The sequence below is a fragment of the Triturus cristatus genome, chromosome 1_2 (assembly GCF_964204655.1).
Source record: "Triturus cristatus chromosome 1_2, aTriCri1.1, whole genome shotgun sequence".
Classification (NCBI taxonomy): domain Eukaryota; kingdom Metazoa; phylum Chordata; class Amphibia; order Caudata; family Salamandridae; genus Triturus; species Triturus cristatus.
The window spans coordinates 170,308,465-170,326,383 of NC_140580.1; the positions used below are offsets into that span (position 1 = coordinate 170,308,465).

The 17,919-nt window shown below is 43.2% G+C and overlaps 1 protein-coding gene across 5 annotated transcripts in view; it reads right to left on the bottom strand.

Annotated features, from left to right (window-relative positions):
• PDCD4 (programmed cell death 4) overlaps window positions 1-16,982 on the bottom strand; it is a 468,841-nt gene extending 451,859 nt beyond the window's left edge. For 2 of the 5 annotated variants that reach the window (XM_085603426.1, XM_085603427.1), the window contains exon 1: window positions 15,670-15,910. The gene's annotated coding sequence lies outside the window, so the exon portion shown is untranslated. Of the gene's footprint in view, window positions 1-1,966; window positions 2,105-15,669; window positions 16,007-16,958 lie in introns of those variants that run through there. The other 3 variants (XM_085603424.1, XM_085603425.1, XM_085603423.1) reach the window with 3 other exon arrangements.
• Between the last annotated feature and the right edge of the window lie 937 nt (window positions 16,983-17,919).

Below are 17,919 nucleotides of genomic sequence, written 5' to 3' on the forward strand. Positions count from 1 at the left end.
GGCTTCGTGCAGCCAATGGGCTTTCTTTAAGCTCCGCAGCCACCTCCTGTGGGTATAGAGCTATGAATCGACCACCTCATTCTTTCTGTGATGATGTAAGGGGAAGCAAGGGACACCCAGCTAGGACTGAAAAAGCCCTGGCTCTCTGTGTGCGGCAGCTGGAGTGGCACAGGCTGCCCAGGCACTTACCAGCTAGGCAACTATAGGCGGGAACACACCACTACAGCTTGTATGCATACGCCCACATAGACCATGAGAGTAACTGAGCGGATTCTGCCACAGCCCCCACCAGCCATGATATCCAGGCCCTCTAGTATACAGAGGCAAGCTACTGAAAAAGGATACGATAAATTAGCGAGCCAGTTACAAAGAAGCGGTCATCTTAGCTCAAGGGAAACTCCTCGAAGCTAATGGTATTGCTGCATTACGGAGGATCACCTTACAGGTTAATGTGGTGGACATGGTATAGGAGAAGAAACACTCCAGGAGCTAATAGGAGTGCAACGCAAGCACTATTTTAGAAAAAGTGTACAACTATGCCCAATCAAATGCTGTACTTAGAGGAATCAATATGTAGGCAGGGCCCAACCATTCTCCCAATAGTCATTCTTGAATCTCTGCTGATAACATTGTTAGACATCAGCATTGATGTCCAGTCAGACAAAAAAAAAGAAAAAGGAAAAAAAAGCAATGATACTGGCCGTCCTGATTATGTCTCAAGTTTACTGATCTTAAGCAAATATCCATTCAGCCTTTTAACCCCTTCAGCGCGGCGCGGATTTCCGCGCCACGCTGAAGATTCCGTGCGCGGGCGGGGCCATGACGGAACGGTTCCGTCATAAGCACAGCCCAACCGACGTGCATGACGGAACCGTTCCGTCAAGCGCGTCGAAGGGGTTAATGCATGGGTAGCATGAACTACCTCCACCTTCGTGGTACTGCCCACATAGATTCTGTACAGCAATGTATAAATAAAAGGTACAAACATATGGTCACAATTAAATCCATAATTTCACATCTTTGTCAGCACTACAACCAGATTCCTTGCATTTATCCACATAAACTGGCAGGTTCCAACTAACACATTTTTGGAATATGACAGAGGCAAGTACGACCCAGCAAATGTTGAGCATTGCAGAAGGCAGAATGCAGGAATCGATAATGTCCCCGATATATCTTATTTTACTTTAACCCCTTAACTACAGCCCTCACCCCCTTGTATTTATCCACATTAACTGACGGGTTCCAACTACCATTTTTGGAATATGATAGAGACAAGTACGAGCCAGCAAATTTTGAGCATTCTAGAAGGCATAATGCAGGGATTGACAATGTCCCCAATGTAGCTTTTTTTTACTGTAACCCCCCAACTACAGCCCCCAGCCCCCTCACTGCTGAGACCCTTTTTTAGGTCTCGCCTGACCCAGCGCATGCGCTGGTCTGGCGAGACTTTTTGAGAGGGCTCCAAAAAGTGCTACCAGGCCAGCCAAGAGCTACAGTGCATGTGCGCGGGCGCGCGCGCTGCGCTTGACCGCGATTACTTTCACTTTCACGGCCGCTTGGCATAGCCAATAGGTCTCACTTTTGGGACCTTATAAGTATTTAATTATGCAACTGTTGCATGGCTAAACACTTATAAGGTCCCAAAGGCGAGAACTATTGGCTATGCCAATGCTTGTGTTTATTTGGGGTAACTGGCGCTTAGGACTCCATACCTTTTTTTATACATAAGTTACCCACGCCAAATTTGGGCCCTTTTTTCCAACATCCTCAGGAAGAGACTGAGAAAATAGGCAAAATACAGCTAAAATTATGAGCTTTGGGGAAAATAGCCAAAAAGTGTTCCGGATAAAAGTGTCTGTTTTTTTACCTAAAAAAATGGCACCAATGAACAGTAATAAAAAAAAATACGATTTTTTAACCACAATTTTCGCATTTTGCCTCCTTGTTTGTGGCCTCAACCTACTTCCAGTTTGTTGTGGAAACTAGTGTGAAATCCATGGGTGATCCAGGAAAGCTATAGATTTCTGGAAAGTAGACAAAATTCCGAATTCAGCCAGGGCTCATAAGTGTAGATCCCCCAAGGCGTTTCCAAAGAAACTAACTGTTGAAATAAAGAAAAAGTAGAGCTTAGTGGCGCACAGTAGACAAGCGAAGATTGATGCAGAGGGCAGTGGCGCAGAGTTGAGTGGCTTAGAGTGCAGTGGCATAGAGTAGAGTGCCGAAGAATGAAGTAGCGCAGAGTAGCGTAGCGGAGAGAGCAGTGGTGTAGAGTACAGTGATTCAGAGTAGAGTGCAGTGACATACAGTACAGTTGTGTAGAGCGCATTGGCGAAGAGTGCAGTGGTTAAGAGTAGAGTGGCAGAGTGCAGTGGCATACAGTAGATAGTTTTAGAATGAAGTGGCGCAAGGTATGGAATTCAGGATCAGTGGTTATTTGCACAACTCTGAATTTATGGGTAAAATTACTAGCATATGATTTAGAGGATATTTTTCAAAATGTCTTCTTTCTTACTGGCTTGGATTTAGGAGGCACAAATGGAGCAAAATCCAAATGGTAATAACAAATGTTCCACAATGTTATGCTCCCACATGTGTCTTCCGATTAAAATGGTACCTCACTTGTGTGTGTAGGCATAGTGCCCCTGACAGGAAACGTTCCAAAACGCAACATGGATATATGACATTTTGCCACTCTAAACTGACCTTTTTTCTGTAAAATGGGTAGCTCTGGATTTTGAAACCCATCAAACTTGCAAATTTTTGTAAAACTAGACACCTGGGGGAATCCAGGGTGGGGGGACTTCGGGGGCTCTCATCAGGTTTTTGATTACCCCGAATACCTTGCAAACCTCAACCTTTGACCAACAAAAGCACACAAAACACACACACACTCATTTTCCTCACATTTCTGTGATGGAACGTTCTGGAATCTGCTGGGAGCCACAAGCTTTCTTCCCCCCAGCATTCCATCAAGTCTCCCAATAATAATGGCACCTCAGGTGGGGAGATTGTGCGGGTGTCAGCCACTGGCTGAAACCCACACCCGAGAGGGTAAGAGAAACATGGTTTTCAAAGTCATATACATGTTAAGCCTAGTTTCTTCTTTAAGTGCAATGTTGACTAAATATTTTATTAAATAACATTTCTGCTGATATGTTGCAGTAACAGACAAAAGTGTTTTGATCGTCTTATAACTTTTTACATCACTGATTCTGCTGCAAGCCTTGTTCAAAGTCATTTCTGGATATGGGAGGGAATTAAAATGGAGGATTAGTAGCACGCAAAAGTGAATTGTTTGCTATATGTTCTAATCTTGATCCTGTCATTTTCTGTACAGAGTTCCACATACATGAACCGCAACCTCTTGCTGTAACTTATACAGAACTGTATCTTGTCAGATAGGATGGGAAAAAACCTGGCCACCATAGAAGTACCCTCTGTTGGGAAACTCCATGTACCACTATGCATAAACTACACTGTTGAGAAGTATAATGTTCTAAGTAATTGCTATCCCTGTACTACAGAAGTGGCCTATTGCTAGTAAAACAAACTCAGTTTTGATTCCTATATATATGCTGCAAATGTCTAATTTAACAAATGTTAATTCTGGTTCAAATGTAAAATCATTGACTTGATCTTCCTTGTGTCTTACGAAAGAAGGTAAATTACGTACAAGCAGTTGAAGCAATCCATCTACGTATTCATAAAAATGTTCACTTGTAGAACCAATCCCTCAAAGTACTGAAAAAGGTTTTCTATGTGGACCATAAGAGAATATAAATACGATGGTATCTAGGATGAACATTCTGTAAGTATCTGACTCCTAAGTCAGAGATGAAGCACTTTTGTTGATCTTGATGACAACTGTTTGGGTTGAGATTAAATTTATCAAAGCACAATGTATATGATAGTTGCCGAACGATTTCATTACCACAATCATTCTGCTTGTTTAGCACAACAACGGCCTGTTGCCAGGTTCTCTTATCACGATATAATTTGTTATTTTTGAGACTATGGGTTTCTTGCACTCTTGTTAATTTAAGCATTTCGCAGAAAGCTTATTTTCCAAACAAGTAACATCCTTCGTCATTTTCATCAATAATGATCTCTATCGTTACCCAATGCAAGAGGTAAATTAATCTAGACATCCGTTTTAGGTCACTATTTCACTCAAATCCCCAATTATCTCCAATTCAGACAAAAGGGAAGTAACCTCTGATGGGCTCATCACCTTCTTGTTTATAAGAGAGTAAAGCTCAAGTCAGCATGTCCCAACTATTTCCTACAATGATTTCAAGAAAGTATCTTTCATGCAATCAATATATGTTTCAGCATTTTTTCGAAACTCAAATTTGTATAAATCAATATGGAAGTAAACTCACAAGATGGTCTGAGATAAAAAAATAAATACAAAAAAAAAAAAAAAACTTCTGCTAAGCACATCGGTTCCAAACAATTGCAATGGTTTTTTTGTTGGACTTAGTATTTATTGGTTTATAAATCAATCAATCTTGTTAACTTATGACAATTTCAGAAGTATTGAGACCCAATACCTTTCCTTTCTCATGATGTGGTTTAGACACGGATGCCTTTTTGCTTTTATACTCTTCTGAGAAGCAAAGGAGCAGGCACAGGGGGCCAATGGCGCAATGGCGGGGGGGGGATGGTGATTCAAGATTTTAAATTTGATTTGATTTAGACCTCAACTGAGTTCAACAAATACAGAACACATTAATTTAAAACTACTATAATACACTTTAAAAGAACTTTAAAAAAACTTTAAGATTTTGTACAAACTGTAACAAACAAATTCATCAGGTGGCGACTTGCATAAAATATTTAAACCTTGTGCAGAAGAGACATTATATCTAAAGCAAATAGGCTTTATGTTCCGGCGCCGGGCCTCTACCAGGATCGGATATGGACAAACTAACAATATGTGAAGTACAGCCTGCACTCCTCCTTTGCACAAATCACAGATTCCTGTTGTATTTTTTGGGTTATTCCATTTGGATGTATGTACTTTTAATGGGAGGATTCTTAACCGCAATTAAAGAATACACTGCCGGACCCTACGTTCTAATGAAAGATGTATGTATCGCTCTGACGTTTTGTATTCAATACTTCTGACATATTGTACGCAATATTTTAGTTTGAAGCAGTGTTACACAGCCAGATTATATTCTTGGAGTCAAATTCTTTGAGAAAAGCGTCAAATATGCTGGAGTCTAAGATTATAAGAGTGGTACTGTGCAGTGAGACAATTTAAGAGCTATACTAAGATTCATGTTAAAAGTGTACTGTGACGACCGACCTCTAAAAACCTCCAATTTTAAAATGTTCCCTAAATATCCACAGTCGGCATGAACAAGATTATATTGCCATCTTATAATATTAGATATAGCTCTAGCGTAAGAACTAACTAAAGATAACTCGAGGCGAAGTGCTTGGACCGGGACTGCTGGATTACCTTTTAGCAATTTACATAAAAGATTCTCTTCTTTCACTTCTACTGGATGCCAAGTTTTAATCCATAAATATTAGAGGGCGTAGGATAAAATAGGACAAATTTTTGTGCGATAAACCTTTAATAAGGGTTGGAAATGTCTATACACAGTGGAAGAGTATGGTCTCTGCAGTGCACCAGCCTGGGCATCTGCCTTATGCCCTACATACTGAAAGTGAGAGGAATTTTGCAGAGTTAACATGACAATTTCAGACGCACAGGTGGCCACTGGCGCAATGGACTGAGGGTGGGGTTATAAAAATATGAAGAAAGCCAAGTAGGAGGAAGCAAATAAGGGGTGGGGAGAGGAGGGAGCAACATGAAGTATAATGTGGTGGGGAGAGGCAGGTGGTAAAAAGCAACACATGAAGGAGCAAGCAAGTGGAGGGAGCAACACAGAACTCAGAGATGGGGTGTGGGTATTTGGTGGCGAGAAAGCTGCATGAGGGAGGGATCCTGAAATAACATGCACTCTCATGGCATGCATATAGAAAAAATATAACACCCAAAATGTGAGCGGTGGAAGGATACAAGTCGCCAATTAAAAGATGGTAAAGAGACTATTCTCTAGGGGAAGGGCAAATACAAAACAAGGAAGGCAAACCATCTATGAAGCAAGCAAATAAGTGACAATAAAGCCAACCAATGGTAAGCAGTGGGTTGGGTCTAAGGCCACTGTAGGTTTTTGGTACGGGCCACAAAAGGCTTTTGCCTATTAAAAGCTGTCTAGTTGGCGAGACTCAAAAAAGAAGCTCACCACTCTCGGTAGTTCCAACACATGCTCGAGAACAAGTCCCAAGTAGCATGTGCTATGTCACCCAAGAGAGACTCCATCACAGGGACGAATAAACACAACCATGCTCTACTTGCATGTGTAGACAATATGCACTTTCTCCCCAAGAGTTAGTCCATCCCTGTGCCAGACAGACTAACTCATGCTCTACTCGCACGTACAGACAAAATGCGCTTACGGTCTAGTCAGAGCCTCTTTGATGCATGAGACGAAAACCAACCTCCTACTCCCTGGAGTGCACAGATGGTATGCCTATAATGTCTAGCCAACAAACCTCAACTGTACACACTAGTGCATGGCTCAGAAACATACGAGTGGAAAATGACATTAGACCAAGGCTGCATTCATGCAGTCAGTATGGACCTCTCCCACATATTATAAGTGTGCCAATACCATAGTGAGTTTCTGTTACAACATGGTGAGAACTGACATTGCAAATACAATTTTCTAAATAAAAGTCATATCATGCTACAACATGGCCACCGTCAAGTGGCAGCGCAAAAAATATATAAAAAATTATAATCAAGTTAAATGTTTTATGGTTGATTTAACGGCTGCTTAACTCAGGTGTAGCAAACAAGTATCTCATATCCAAGTAATCAACTACCGCACAAAGCTCACTTCTAGCTTCCTGCAAAGAGGGACATCATGTGGCCGACAGTGGGTCACAAGAGTCGTCTCAACTAGTAATTTTAAAGGAGTATGTATTTTGCAAACCTTCCCTTAAACATACAAGTTCTATCATTCACACTAATCCACTTCAGTTTGAGAAACCCTTTATCAAGACTTGAAAACTACCTACTTGGACATGTCCAGTGTAACCCAACACAATTAAAGGAAACACAAATCCAATTCTGATAACAAACAGTCACATAATGACAACTCAACAGAGCCATAGTGAGATGATAAAGTGGCTCCAATAGCTACCTCACAACAAGCATTGGCAAAGCCAGTAGGTCTGACCCATGTGCTCTTGGCTTTGTTGTAGAGCAGCATGGCAAACTATTCTTTTAAAAGAAAAAAAGTTATATGCAGGAAGATAAAAAAAACTTTTTTCTTATGGTGGGCAGGCGTGGGGACAACACAGAGAGCAGGGTATGGGAGGGAAAAAACAACATGGACAACAGGAGGGAAGAGGCAAGATGGACCATGGGAGGGCCGGGGGAGGGGCAAAAATGACAACAGGGAAGGAAAAGCAACACGGACATGGTGGTGTGGGTGTGAAGAAAAAAATAAAAATAGTACCTCAATCACAGCGCCAGCCAACATGGTAAATAATAGCCAGGCTCCAAGCCTCTTGATGCATGCAATATCTCTAACAAGCGAGAGCGCTTGCACGATCGCAAGTTAGACCCAAAAAGAGGTTACATCAGCCCTTCTGCCTAAAGGCACTGGACCAGTTACCTTTGTTTTAGGTGCAGATGTGTTCTTACAGCAAGACAACTTTTAGTATCAATCAATCAAAAAGAAAAAAAAAAAAAAACACACACACATACACAAACCCAGAGACACACACAAACCAACAATCAATTGCTAAAATGTTGGTTATGAGAGATCTGTGAAAGCCACCTCCAAGATGTGTACAGTCCAAGCAGTACCATTTCTCAGATCCTGAGGTGGGCCTCTTTTACATCCTTGATTGTTCCCTTTTATTTTAATAGTTGTGTGACATACATTAAGATATGTGTAGACTCGGAAACCGCTTGGCATATATTTACGATACATAATTTTTGTTTTCCCCACTTTGTAACTAAATGCGCTTAGGTGGGTTGTTGGGTGTCCCACCACACCTAAAAAACGCATTCTCAACTTCTATGTCTGATCGGTGTGTCTAAATTGGGTGTAGAATGCCCGAGTCATATTTCAGATGCTAACAGCAGTACTACTAGTGCAGAAAAGAACAACTGAAAGTTCAATTTAGCCCGAACCCTCGGAGGATAACACACATATAACTAACAAATATAGAGACTCAATAGCTCAGAACAGCCGATGCCCAGACCCTTGCATGTTTTAAAAGTACGCTTCTCACCCTCCGTTTATGGAATAGTGGAAGACACAGACATGCACAATTAAAAGCAACTTTTCTGTCACATAAAATGGGAGAGGAGGCGACATCGCACTACCCTTCAGCACAGCACCTCCTTTGCTCTTTACGTGGAGGTAAAGAGTGTGGGGAAGGTAAAGAATGTGGGATGACACAATCTAAAAGTAGACTTCACACCTTTTTATTTTATGTTTTCATAGATGAATCGAACAGCTAGCTATCACTCGACATACCTGCAAAATGCTGAAAGGCGCGTTTTCTCTTGTAGAAGAGTGGACCGGAGCTTGGAACAATGAGCAAGTTAATTGCCCATGGGCTACTGCATCCTACCGCCAATTTGATAAACAGTTTTTATTATTACCACCATCAAATATGTTCATTTTGATCTTACAACTTGCGGACCTGCTTTCTTATACCGGTTTCATCATCTGATCAAAATCATAATATTGTGGACAAATTGTTGCATGTCGTCGTACCTCAAATTGTAAATGTGTTTAATGTAAACATAAAATAACTACATTCTGCTGTCCAGCAGTAAGTACCATGTTATCCCTCTCCTCTTAATATAAAGACTTTCTTCTGCGTTTTCAAACACACCACCTGCAGACAATAAAGCTCTGGAAACAGCACCTAGAGACCATGACACTCCTGACAACATACAAACCTAAACACATAACTTTGATGGGAAAACATACTTGTGAAATAGGTGTATCAACCCATCAAGTTATCTTGTTGCCACTTGAACTGCAGGATATATGCTGCAGCAGAAAACAACCAGAGCCGATTTTAAAAATATTGAAGGCTTTAACCTGGAGGTGACGGCTTCTTCGACAAATGCTCCTCGCCAATATTTCTGACAGTTGTTCTCAAGCTCTTTTATTTCTAACAGACTTGAAAGACTTCTATAATAGTCATTATTTTGCAGAATACAATCCGCCCGTCTGCCGGCTCCCCTAAAACTCCGAGCCCCCACTCACTGCACCCCCCCCCCCACACACACACACCATCCTTAGAGGGATATACTGCATGCTTGTCGGGAAATCTCGACTCATCTTCAATCGCCCACTACCCAACCTAGTCCCAGACCGTCGCCCCCAAACCTCGCAGTGCTCGGGGCGGACGCCATCCCTAACCCTCTCCACACTCCCCACCCCACCTCACTCCTGTTACACCACTGCCCAGCACACTGCCTCACCGGGTGATCTCCCAACCCCAAAAAATCTCAGACACTAAAATACGGCCCTAGTTATTATAATCCAAGTGGGCAAAATCTAGGAAACCGCAGCGTTGAGAACTGTAAATTCAGAGGCTGCTGATTCACAAGTTCAGTCACCGCAGACACAGAGTACAGACGCAAGCATATTTTTTTTAAAGGTTTTTTAAATAAAAAAAAAAATCTGAGACTATAGCTTAAAAGGCCACTAAATCACAGGCAGATGATAGTAGGCCCGTAGACAACCCACATAACAAAAGTCTCCGAGCTATAGGATTCCATTTCATTACCTCGGATGCAGCACGTGCACCACCTTCACCCATATGAACTTAGAAGAGGACTAGTAAGCAACCATAACCTGGATATGCACAGGCTAATCAGGCCAGTGAACTCGTGTTTCCTACACCACATTTTTAATCAAGAAGATTCCATTTTTGGGACGCCTGCGACTCCACCGCTATGTTCAGTGACATCGGAGTACAAAGAACCAGTGTCTAAAATGTGCAGGTACCAAGTATCTGCACTTCTTTCATTAGAAAGGGAGAGTACCAGTACCTCTCAGAACGGATGCAATACTTTTAATGAGAGTGTGGCACTTCTTAGTAGCCACTGGGTACTCTTTGATGCTGAGTACCTGCACTATTTTTTTTTTCATTTCAACCACTGCATAGTACATGTATTTGTATAGCACACATTTACCTCTTGGGGTAGCTTGGCACTGAATAACAGATGTTTCTTCTTACCCAACTCAACATTACTCATTGTATCAATCTCGGAAGGACGAAAGGCTCTGTGAACTAGCAGGAATTTGTGTGTGCGAGACCACTTAGTCAAACAGTCTGTGAATAGATGCATGCATTAGCCAACTGAGCCCAGAGGTGGAAGTGGGCTGGTTCTGAGGGGCACAACAGGCACATACTTTTTTTGTATTTGACCAAAACTATTTCCCAAATTTATGTTCAGAAACAGCCATTCCGGGAAAGTTAATTACAAAAGATGAGATGCAATGTAAAAAAGTACCTTGCTGTATGATTACTTAAAACCCTTAGAAGTGTGCAAACAGCGTAGGATAAGTTCATGGTCGTTATAAAAACGTATTCAAAATAAGTTAATTCCTAGCAAGAACTATTATGATAAAACTTCACAGTGCTGCAATCAGTTTGCTTTTTTTTTCTTTTTAAATCAGTTAGTTCATAAAGTAGTAAAAGGAATAAAAACTTTCTGTGCAGCAACACAGGGTATTTCAAAGCACAAACATTTTTAAGTGCGAGGATCAAAGTGTTCCAATGCACAGCCAGAAACCTAAGACTGATATGGCTGGAGTAAAGTCAATTGTACACTCGACTGACTGCTCCTAGTTACCGAGCACTGCAATAGTCAGCCGCTGGGCCTCGGACTGCTTGCCCTTTAACAATAGACAGGCTGGGTATATAACTGTCCCTGAGTTTCCCCATCTCTGCCATGCTTTCTGGGAGGATAAGAGGTGTAGAGACTCATTAACCAAGCGGGTACCAAGATGAAGGAAAACAAGCATTGGCATAGCCAATAGGTCTCGCTTTTGGGACATTATAAGTATTTAGTTATGCAGCACAATATCCTTGGTGCAACAATATCAACTGTTGCATGGCTAAACACTTATAAGGTCCCAAAGGTGAGACCTATTGGCTATGCCAATGCTTGTTTAAAGCCTTGCTGCATAGCAGCTGCCCTGCTGTACAACATGGCTTAAAATTGACAAACCCAATAGCTCTTATCCCGTGAGACCAATTGGCTTTGCCAGTGCTTGTTTCAATTTTCTGTGTCAGTACAATCAGGTTTTTCAAGCAGCTTTGACGTTTATCTGGTCAAATGCATTCAGTGGTGATTTGAATGCAGGCCTCACCAGCTCTGCTAGAAAGGTTGTCCACTCACCTGCAGGTTCGGGCGCTGGTTGAAAACAAACATTCTAAAAAATAAAAATAAAAAACACATTCCTTGGGGAATGAAAAAATTAGCTGCTTATCGTGTAGTCATCCATCACCCCATGAAAGTATCTATTAGTATTGAAGACCTGCAGGCAGTTGGAAGCATTTAGAGACTTGACCAACACATTAGTAAAAGGTTTAGTGTGTTCCCAGATGCACATAAGTTTCCATTTGGAGGTACTCTGCTCAGGCTGCCTGAAAAATGACTCTGCAATCTTCAGGAATGTCCAGAGATCAATCCTCGATTGTTCACTGAAGCGCGGCTGCATTCACAGAATTTCTGATTAGGTCTGGTCAGGAGGTAGGGAGGGAGGGGATGAACTTTGAAGGGGATTGGTCTGTCCACCTTCATCCTGAATAAGCCAGAGGACCAATGAGTTTGACCCAAAGCTGCCACGTCAAACCATCAGCTCTCAGGTTTTTCAGAACAGCCATGCAACGAAGGCAGGGGGATGGAAAACATGAGCAAATATCTGTTCTGTGACGTCGCAAAGAGTTGCAGGGTGACATGGCTGAAAATATCAGGGCAAGCCGTCTGCCATCTAGCTACCATTCTCAACATGCTTTGGCCGCGCGCGCGAGACGTGATATGTGGTGGGGGAGGGGGAGAAGCGGGAGTTGTGTGCGCGCTAACAGAAAGAAAAAAAAAGAGGACGCGAGTAGTTCGCGCGTGTGGCGACTCCGCTCGTGCATGTGCGCGTATCCGCACGCTCCATGCCAGCAAAAAGCATGTGGTAGGATTTTTCAAAGCCCACTACTAAATGTCTCGCAGAGCAGCGCATGCGCTGGCGCCGGCGAGACCTAAAAAAGGCCTCAAGAGTGTGCGAAAGGCAAAGTGCAGTGCCTGGCAGAAAAATATATGAGCCAGCGATTTCCTTCTGTAATCACACTGTCTGCAACATGTTACATTTTCCAGTGATTTCTAGGCCGGGTTCAGTTCCTTGTTTGAAAGGGTGACCAGTCTTGCCCATAGTATGTGTTTTAAACCACATTTTCCATATGCCTGATAAAGGTGTGGTTTGCATGGCTGATTTATTTGGGGAGCCATTAGGGAAGTGTGTAGGTTCCTAGCTTATAATGTTTTAAGGCCCATTTCATGTAAACAGAGTTGAAGTTGCTTTTTTAATCGCCGATTTGATAGCTGTGTAGGAGGTGGTATCTGGGGCCCAGTTCTCCACAGAGAGGTGCAGGGTTTCCACTGCGGCTTTAAGATCAATGGACAAGGGATTGTTCTTGCTTTCAAAGATTGACTTTATTACGGCCTTCATCGTATTCTCAGGTGAAGCAGTTGTCTGCTAAAGTGTTTAGCCAAGGCGGCCCATGCACTCAAGCTTTAGATTAAGGAGGTCAAATTAGAATCAAAATGTTTCTTGACTAGGAGGAAGTTGAAACACTTTCTTCTACCCCATGCATTGGAGCTTATTGAGTTCAGCAGCCAGCATACCGGATATGGCTAGTTGTGCCCAGTTTACAAATGGCAGAAGTTTAGCCCTGAGCACTCTTCTGATAGCCATGGTCATTGAACTGTCAAGGGTGTTATTAACTTTTCAGAGGGCATGTGTAACCGTCTTTCCTTTGGTCTTCATATTTTATAGATGCATGGTCATTTTGCCAGTTTCACTCAATCAAACCCCAGGATAGTTGTAGCTTAGTACACAGTCAAGCCTCTATGAACCGAGCCTCCATTTCATAACCCTTTCGTTCTGGTAGTGCCCAAAAATCACAGATTATGAGTGACAACCAAATAGGCTAGATAAGAAAGGGTGACAACGGTGTCCGCTGTTGATCCTCCTGTTCGGAATCTTCTTTGGTAAAAAGACAACAAGCCCTCAGCGGACGCCCAGTTGGCTAGCTCCTGCAGGAGTATACTAGCATAGGCTTTCCCCTCTATGTCCAGCAGCGCAATGACCATGTAGTTTTTGGGTCATTGCGCTGCTGGACATAGAGGGGAAAGCCTACGCTACTATACTCCTGAAGGAGCTAGCCAACTGGGCCTCCCCTGAGGGTTTGTTGCCTTTTTACCAAACAAGATTTGGAATTTGGTAAAAAGGCAACAAGCCTTCAGCGGAGGCCCAGTTGGCTAGCTCCTGCAGGAGTATACTAGCATAGGCTTTCCCCTCTATGTCCAGCAGCGCAATGACCCTGTAGTTTTTGGGGTCAGTGTTGTCGTCTTTCTTAAAGATAGGCTGCAAGAGGGACCCCTTCCATGAGTCCGGGACATTCTTTGTGTAGTCTGCATTTGGCACACAAAGGGCAAGGACTGTGGCCCAGAACTGTGTGTCTTCTCTAAATAATGACCCTGGGAGGCCACTGGGGCCTGGTACATTCTGATCTTTTTCAAGACCATATCGACCATTGAGATGCCTCAGCTGAAATGGAAGGGAGGAAGTCTCCTGTGCTATGAAGCAGAGGGAGGGACAGACACATAAACAAGAAACAAGCCTACTTACCAGGGTGTGTGCTGCCTGAAAGAAAAGTAGATGTGCACAATTGGTTAATCAGCAAGTGAAGCTTTGTGACGGCAAAGATTTATTCTTTTTGAGAGGGAATTGTAATTTCACCAGCTGAGTTGTGGAGTGCATGCTTTTAATGGACAGTTATAAAAAAATGTTTGTACTAGGTACAGTCTGCATATTACCAATAACTATATTTAGGGAGCACTTTTTTAAAATCTGAAACAGATCACTTTGCCCTTTTTGTGCATCTCATCTTATACTGTGCGTAATGACTTGAAAGTTTACAGAGCTTTCTGTCACAGGCTGGGACATCATAACACTAAAAATACTCCAGCCTCTATTTGCACCTGCACCAACCAGAATTTAATTATGTGGCTCTCTGCTACACATGTGCGCTGATCACATTATCCAGTAGAGGTTTTGTTACATAAATGAGTATATCCCTCCCAGATTAGTTTAATTTGCACTTCTTTTAAAGTATACAATAATTTATATGCAGTTACCTGAAGGTGAAAGACCAACAAAATAGATGTTGTTATTTTTAGTTGCTACTGTGAGCCGGACCCACGCTCACTGACCTTGTACGCACTGCAATCAGGATTACAGTTCCCATACTTTTTTAGGACGAACCTAGCAGCAGCGCGCATGCACTGCTCGCTCTGCGAGGCATGCAGTAGTCGAGTATGCTGTGGAAGCCTCGCCTTCTCTCCGCCCATATTTTTGATTTGGCTGGTGTCATTGTCCTTGGTAAATGCTGGTTTCCGATTGATAATGAGGATTGTTAGTCCCTCCTTGTTACCGTCCTGTCGCCATTTGTTACTTCCCATGAGGACTGGGTCTTTTACTTGTGGCGTTACACATTCTCCTTCATAAGTCAGTAAGCACAATTTTTTTATTTTTTTTTTTATTTGCAGCGCGGCCTGCTTTCACTTTAGAGGCCGAGCTTGCTTATTTAATTAATTTGCCGTGTGGGGCGAAAGGGAGCATTTCTACTCACTAATCTAACAAGCATTTGCAATGCAATAGGTTTCGCATTTACGCGAGTTTCAGCTATTGACATTGCACATAACAATGCCTTTAATTTTTGTTTTCGTTTTTAAAACATAAATAAAAGGCATTGTCATTTACAATGCCAATAGCTTAAACTCTCGTAATGCGAGACCTATTGTATTGCAAATGCTTGTTTTTAATACACTTCGACCACCAAACCAGACCACTGGCATCTACCCGTGTTTAGTGTCTACTGTCAGAGAGATCTGAAGACCGCGACTCCTCTAAATATCCACAAACTCATTGAACTAAGGCTCAGAGAGCACAGATCAGCTACAACTAAATCACAGGCTATGTGGTCACAGTTAATGCCAAAATCTCCTGCCTCCAAGCACCCATTCAGATATTCAGTAATCGGGTGCACAGGATAAGCTCAAGTGCCACAAACATGGAGACAAGGAGCTCGCAGATGCGGTGACAGTTCAAATGCGGTTCAAGTTCTCATTAGACATACCATCACACTGCGCAGGCTGCACGCTCTCGGCCACACTGAGGCGCTAGAGCCATTTCCTGAGTGCGCAACTGCTGCTCCCTCACGACTTACCCCCAGTTCCCACCCCAACCGCAGGATTCCAGAATTTTCGCTTACAATCCGCCTCACGTCCCCTCCTCTCACAGCACCCCAACCCTCAGCACTTACCGCTCTCGCCCACTCCTCACTCTAAGTCTGCGTCTCTCCTCCCTTCCGCTTGGTTTGTTTTTGTTTTGAAGGCCGTATTTATTTTGTCCACCTTCCACCCTGTAACGCTGCCGAGCGACCCGGGGATTGGGAGAGAGGATTTGTGGGAGGGCGAGAGTAGTCCAATCGGGAAGGGGGCAGCAAGGGTGGAGAGGAGGGGCCTAGGGTAGGTGTGTGGCTCGACTCCGAGGGCCCTCCCTCTGAGGCGACTGCGTGAGCGCGGCCGCCGCTGCGACAGTGACGTGCGCGCGTATGTGACACGGCGGTGGCATTTCTTCAGTTTGTTTCAAGCATGCGCATAGTTCATTGTGTGCGCCTGCGTCGTCTTAGCATTTTGTTGACGTACCGCTTAGCTTTGTTCGTAGTATGCCAGCTTTATGTGCTAATAGCTGCCAGGTTCTTAGTTTCCATTTGTGTGACAGTTTCATATTTTGAGGGTGCTTAGGTGTGAAATTGCAATGCCTTGTGAGTGACACTTATTCAGAAGTAGAATAAAACATTTATCTACCTGTAATAACAAAGCTTACTGAATTTACACATATCTGCAGTATAATGGTCTAGAATTTGCCATTGTCCCCTTTTGTGTAGTGTTGGTTTACAAACGGTCTTTAAAAGACTCACTATGTGACGTACACAATGCTGAAAAGCCAAGATGAACTTTAAGAGATGTACAAAGAACACAAGAATGCTTCGCAGCTATTTCGGAACTTATCTTGCCTCCCCTTTTATCCCCCAACACGCACACCTCTTTCTCATAGAAGGAATTACAATTTTATAAATAATGCTTGTTTTATTGACCTCACGACCTATAATGGTGTTGGCGCGCTGTACCCTAAAAAGTTCAATGGCACCTCCAGATTTTGGGTGGATTGGTGACTGTTAACCTCAAATCATGAGGCAATGTGTCCCAGAGACAAGTTTCAAAACAGCATCTCAAAATGCAGTCAATAAGGAAAGGACCAACTCACACAGTAAGCTCTAGAGCGGAATTTAGAAAACCATGAAGATTCATTACAAAAATTGAAAAGTACAGTACAGAAACAGTAAAATTCAAATTCAGCAATAATCTCAAATAAATGCATAAAGACACTGCCATAAGGATCTCAGTAAGGAGAGCAATGTAGAATAATAGGCAAAATCGGAATCAAACTAAGTTTCAAATACACAGCAAAATCAGTGTAAAATCTGGCAGCATCCCTAGGAATCTGGAAAACGCCTCTTGCGAGGGTTTATATACAGTTTTCTTGTACCGTAAAGTGCAAACTCTTTAAAGTCAGCATGGTATTGTCGCGTCGCGTCTCAGCAATAACCACCACACAGCCAGGTCAGCTTCTATTCTTTATTGTATCGTTGTGTATCTGCAGCCAGCATGCTGCACGTCCTGCCTCGTCCCTTGCTTCCTGTGGTCTGCCCCTCACCCCTTGACCGGAACTGGCGTCCGGTGACCTCTCCTGCCCTCTGCCCTCCTCGGGGTCCTAGTGCCCCATTTCTCAGGACACTACATCTCCCCCCTTTGTCACAAAGGCATTACGACAGTAGCATTCGTTAGTAATAAAATGGGACAGTCTCTTTTGTAGTCAGTTGCAGGATGTGAACTGTCGACTGATGTGACCCGTGAGATGCTGCCTAGAGCGGCATTTCACATTTCTTCTATTAGTCTCTTCGATCTCACAATGTCTCTTCTTGGCCTCTCCACCTGTCCTTGGCCCTCCTTTGGCCTTGTTGCTTCTGCGACACCTGCTCCATTGCACTCCCTTGTTGTTGTTATCCCTTCGGTGCCTGTCACGTGCTCTTCCTCTTTTTCTTCTTTCAAGCCTTTGAAGTGTGAGCTGTTCCTTGTGATTCGCCTGCTGTCTGACTCTGCTGTTATCATTGTTCCTTTCACTTGTGTTATCGTCAATGGGTCTTGGGCGAATGCACTGTCCGACTTCCGTTGTTGTCTCTGTCGTACAATGACAGTATCTCCTTCATGGAGGTGTGATTTGATGGCATGTCGTCTTCCATCAGCATATTCCTTCATTCTCTTCTTGGCTGCCTCATCTTTTGCTGCCACGCCTTCGTGCCCCGGCGCGGCCGGTCCTTCTATCTGCGGCAGCCTTGTTCTGCTTGTCCTCCCTAGTACTAACTCCGCCGGGCATTTCCCTGTCGATCCATGAGGCGTGTTTCTGTAATCCCTCAGCATTTGGCATAGTGCTTGGCCTAGGGAAATCT